Genomic DNA, 5641 nt, shown 5'->3' with positions numbered 1-5641 from the left:
AATCCGGAAAGTCTAAACCTTGTCTGTGGTATTCCGAGTAGGATTCCGGGATTGAATGACTGTGACGTGCTTCAAACTTTAACCTGCTGGGCGTTAGTGACAGACGCAAAAGAGGGATTCTATTCCAGTAGGAGCGGGAACCAACCGGTGATTGGCCGTACTGTGACAGAGTGCGTGCATTAGCTTTCACTGCGAGGATGGGAAGTAGCCACTGACAACGGTGACACCCTACATAGAGCTTGCCATGGAAGGAATCTGCGTGTGAGAAGAGGATCTCAAGGAAGAGTTGAAGATCAGAGAACAAAGCATCTCCAAAACTCCAACATATTCTCCATTACTGCACAACAAGTAACGCTAGTATTCTTTATTATTCCAATATATTCCATAATCCTTTATAAACAAATAACTCTATTGTTCAAGTAATCCAAACAATTTTGTGACATCCTGACTAAGATTAATAAAATAAATATTGATTGCTTCAAACCAATAATCTCTGTGGATTCGACCCTTACTCACGTAAGGTATTACTTGGATGACCCAGTACACTTGCTGGTTAGTTGAACGAAGTTGATCTTGGGCCATATTCTATTATCATATTCTATAAAGAGATACAATTTCGTCCACCAAGCTCCCCCAGGTACTATGGGCATATCGGACAACCCCACACTCTACAACGGGAGAATCACCGTTCCGACTAGCATACGGGATGGAGGCAATGATTCCTATCGAAATAGATGAAGGGTCACCCAGAGTCATCTTCTACAATGAAAAAGATAACCCGCAGGCACAAAGGGAAGAACTCGACCTCCTCCCCGAGGTCCGAGAAAGAGCTCGGATTCGAGAAGAAGCCTTAAAGCGGCGAACGGCCCTCAGATACAATCAAAAAGTAATAAAGCAAAGCTTCTCCATTCATGACCTAATTCTAATCCGAAATGACATCGGAACACAAAAGTCGGGAGAAGGAAAGCTAGCCGCAAATTGGAAAGGGCCCTACAAGGTAACAGAAGTCTTAGGAACAGGCTATTACAAAGTATCCGACCTAGAAGGCAACGAGCTGCCCAGGGCCTAGCACGCCTGCAATCTAAGACGGTACTACAGCTAGAAAAACTTAACCCGAGGTGTACTCTTTTTCCCTACAAGGGTTTTTTAATGAGACACCCGGTTAAGTAAGACACCCGACCTAGTCAAAGGGTAAAAACTCTGTAAATATTCTTTCTTTTTTAATACTAATCAAATTTTTTCCTATATTTTCCTCATGATGAAACGAGTCCTAGAAAGTACCCCGCCAAGGCGCATTAATTTATGCTCGACAAAACGCAAAAAATCATTTGCCAAAAGGCCACACAAGGTCGGCAAAGATAAAGCGACGAGGTTCAAATTAATGTGAGAAGTTATAAAGTAACTCTGAAAAGGCTCAAAAAGGCCAAAAAGAGATTACAAAAATAACTTAAAAAGGGCCGACCAAACGACAAAGTCGGACCCAACAAAAGGAGGTACTCGAAGGCCCGAGGTCCGAGATTTCGAAAACGCTTACTAAAAAGTTGCTACACACGAACAACTAAAAAGTTCAAGCGAAAGAACGAAATCAAAGGAAGTTTCGAAAACGCTTGCTAAAAAGTTGTTATCCAAAAACAACTAAAAAGCATAAAAGCGGAAACAAAAGCCAAAACGCGAAACAAGGCTAAAACAAAAGTTTCAAAACGCTAGCTAGAAAGTTGTTAGCCAAAAAACAACTAAAAAGCATAAAAGCGGAAACAAAAGCCAAAACGCGAACAAAGGCTAAAACAAGAATTTCAAAACGCTAGCTAGAAAGTTGTTAGCCAAAAAACAACTAAAAAGCATAAAAGCGGAAACAAAAGCCAAAACGCGAACAAAGGCTAAAACAAGAATTTCAAAACGCTAGCTAAAAAGTTGTTATCCAAAAACAACTAAAAAGCATAAAAGCGGAAACAAAAGCCAAAACGCGAAACAAGGCTAAAACAAAAGTTTCAAAACGCTAGCTAGAAAGTTGTTAGCCAAAAAACAACTAAAAAGCATAAAAGCGGAAACAAAAGCCAAAACGCGAACAAAGGCTAAAACAAGAATTTCAAAACGCTAGCTAAAAAGTTGTTATCCAAAAACAACTAAAAAGCATAAAAGCGGAACAGAAAGTCAAAACGCGAACAAAACACCGCATAATAAGCTAAAAGTTACCACAAGTAGCTAATAAAGCAAAAAAAGTGTCCAAAAGCGTTCAACAGAAACCATCCAAAGAACCCACAGGTCGGGCAAAACACCAAAAATAAAAAGATTACAAAGGATCAAGGACCTTTCCAGACTCCTCATCAACAGAAGGCTGCGGAGCAAACATAGAAATCGGGACTGCATCGACGGCAACGTCACCCGGGTTTGAAACCCCCACACCAGATCCATTCCCGGCCAAAGAGGAAGTCGGGTTCTCAACAGGAACTTCGGGGTCGGACGCCGGAACCTCATCCTCATTTGGAGCAGGAACAATCCTTCCCTCCACCACAACGTTATCCGTACTAAATAAACTCAGATCCAGGTCGGGAGCAAGAACCCGGACCTGAGCCTTCAGATTTTCAAACATAGCGTCCATACCCTTGGCCACATGACCTTCCAGCTCGTAAAACTTGTCCTGCGCAGATTGCAACTCCTCCTTCGTCTCCACAAGCTCGGCATATAGCCGGGTATAATTCTCTGTGGCCGCCTTCGCCATCTCCTCAGATGTCTTCGCTGACGCCACAGCCGCAGTAGCCCTAGCTTTCTCTTTCTCCAAAGAAGCCTCCAGCTCAGTAATCCTGGCAGCCTTCAGTTGACTAATCTTATCAAGCTCGGACTAAGCCTTCTCAAGTCGGGAGCTAGTCGCCCCAAAAGGAGATTTCTTGAACTCCCGGGCAATAGCGGCATGAAGACTAGCCATCCGAACACAGCTCCGCGCCATATACTGAAAATGATGCTCCATAGACACATCATCAGTAGAAATAAAGGTCTGAGGAAGGATATGCTGCTCAATCCAACCAAGAGCATCAAAATCCTTGTCATTAAAACCCGCAAGCTCCTGAGAGGTCTTCTGTTTCTTGGGGGGTGGACCCGAGGTCGAAGGCGGGGAAAGGTGACCGGGCCCAGAGGTCGGAGGATCTTGAGTTATAGCTCGGAACTGAGGAGTCGGAATGGTCTTCGACTGAGTCTGAACACCCAAAGTAGGCTTCTGCGGAGAAGATCGGGTAGAAGCCTCAGCCTCGATATTCCGAGCAGCCGCAGACTTCTTCGACCGACGAAGGAACTTCATGGAATCCGCCTGAGAAGACATCTCTGCAGAAACAAAAGAAAGGGATTATCACAACAGAAATTCCACCAAAACAAGCAAAGCCAAAATACTAAAAAAGATGAAACTCGGAGACGTCGGGAACTACCTAACTCGGAACGGAGAAGGCTTGGATCTCCCAACATTTTCTTCGTGTCCAAGTGAGGTGCCCGACCCCATAAACCGCTCACCACACCCACAAAAGCCTGCTCCACCTCATCTAAACTCTCAAGAGTATACTTGGCAGGCACTACATTTTCCTGCCAACAAAGAGGAAAAGAAGGCTCCCCACTCTCATCTAGAAAGAAAGGTCGGACATCTCCAGCAGCCCGGACCTTGAAATAATAGTTCTTAAAATCATGAAAGGACTCATCATACAAGGTACAAAACTTCTTTCCCTGGTTAGCCCTAAAAGAGACCCAAGACACCTTACCTCCACCCGACCCCGGCTTCGTCAACACAAACAGATAGGAAAAAAGAGAAATAGAGGGGGAGACGCCCAAAAACTGACACAAAAGTTGAAACAGCTTTAAAAATGCCCAAGAATTCGGATGGAGCTGTGTAGGGGCAAGGTTACAAGACCACAAAACCTCAGACTCCAGGTCGGTAAAAGGAAGTCGGACATTCAGCTTAGAGAAAAAACAATCATAAGCGTAAAAGAAGAGCTTCTCGGAACTATCTAAAGGCGGGAAGCAAACTCTCTCCTCGGAATCCGGGGCTACTAGTTCATAATCCCTCTCAGACTCTCTATCTTCACATATGCTACATTGCCTACGAAATCTAGCTAAATACTCAGAATCTACCACAGAAGGGACTTTTAGAGGAACAGGATCTACCCAACCAAGACCACTTGGAATCTTGGTCGACATCGCTTGAAGTACCTTTCGAGACATAAAAATTCTTGCCTACAATGAAGAATACAACAGCAAACAAAAATCACATAAAGGCAGACCGCAAAAAACCCATTCAGCAAAGCAAGAAACAAAGATCTTTTAGAAGAAAATACAGCAAACCCGGAGCAAAATACCAGAGAACCAGAAAAAGAGCCCCCCCATGTACAAACAACAAAGCAATGGCGGCGCCTCTTCTCGGGGCAACCCAGGCATAAAGAAACAGAAAGCCACGCAAAAAATAGAAAGGCATATGTGTACAAGAAAAAGGGAGGCATGGAAACAAACCTGGAAAAGAAAGAAACGAAGACGGCGAACTCCGAAGCAAAGAGAACGAAACGACGGCACAAAGAAAAACCCAGAGAAACACACGGAGAGATTCAGGGAAGAAGAGCAAAGAGAAAAGAAGAAGCAATGCTCGAAAAAGGATAAACGAAAAAAACGAAGAAAGGGGCAAATAAATAAAGCCCTCACAGAGCCCGAACGGAAATCGAGGAAAAACGGTAAAATGCAATAAATGCAGGAAACGGCCACTTTTGAAATTTGAAAAAACTACTATGCCCGAGCTCGACCTCTCAAAGAGACGAACTCGGGCAGGGGCACTGTTCATACCCTGACCGAGCTCCCCAAACTCGGCAAGTTCATAAAAGGTCCGACCTCGTCCCAAAGGCCCACGCCTGAGGTCGGACCTCGGACAAATAAAGCTGAGAAAGCCCATCAAAGGGAACGAAGCCCAAAAACCTAAAGGCCAAAGAGGCCTAGGAAAAGGCGGTTCCACAAAGATAGGGATAAAACTCCCAAAAGATAAGATAAGATAAGAATATCTTATCCAGGGAAGATCACGGCCAACTACTATAAATACACTGGAGCACCCAGGTATAACTCATACTCTAATTCTACTCAATATCTGCTTGGACCCATGCTAACTTAAGCATCGGAGTGTCATTGCAGGTACCACCACCAACCATTCAGCATATCAAGCTCGGGTCATCAATCCCCCCATCTCGGGCCTCCCTAAAGACGACCGAGCTGCCCGTTTCAGGTAACCCTCGGAACAAAAACAAAAGAAAAAGACTAGTGAAACTAGGCTAAGATGACTTGTCATCACAACACCAAACTTAAAGCTTGCTTGTCCCCAAGCAAGAAATGAATTATTAGGAAGAATGAATGAATTGGAAAAAGATGTTCATGCTAGCAGAATGTTATTGATAGTTCATGGGATTTTATGTTGATATGCACATACTCACTTCTTATTGATTCTTAGGCTTTAGAAAGTCTTCTTCAAGCTTCAAGTGTCATACTGCTATGACCTCTCATGATTCCTTTATCCTTGGCTATTATTTTGTTCAAAGCTTTATTTGAGTGTCATGTGCAACAAGTTCATTTTCTTTTCTTTATACTTGACACATTATTCACCATGGACACTTGGCTCACCTTTCCCTTT

The sequence above is a fragment of the Arachis stenosperma genome, chromosome 10 (genome assembly GCF_014773155.1).
Source record: "Arachis stenosperma cultivar V10309 chromosome 10, arast.V10309.gnm1.PFL2, whole genome shotgun sequence".
NCBI lineage: Eukaryota > Viridiplantae > Streptophyta > Magnoliopsida > Fabales > Fabaceae > Arachis > Arachis stenosperma.
The sequence above is the reverse complement of the archived record's forward strand: the minus strand, read 5'-3'. Positions refer to the sequence as shown.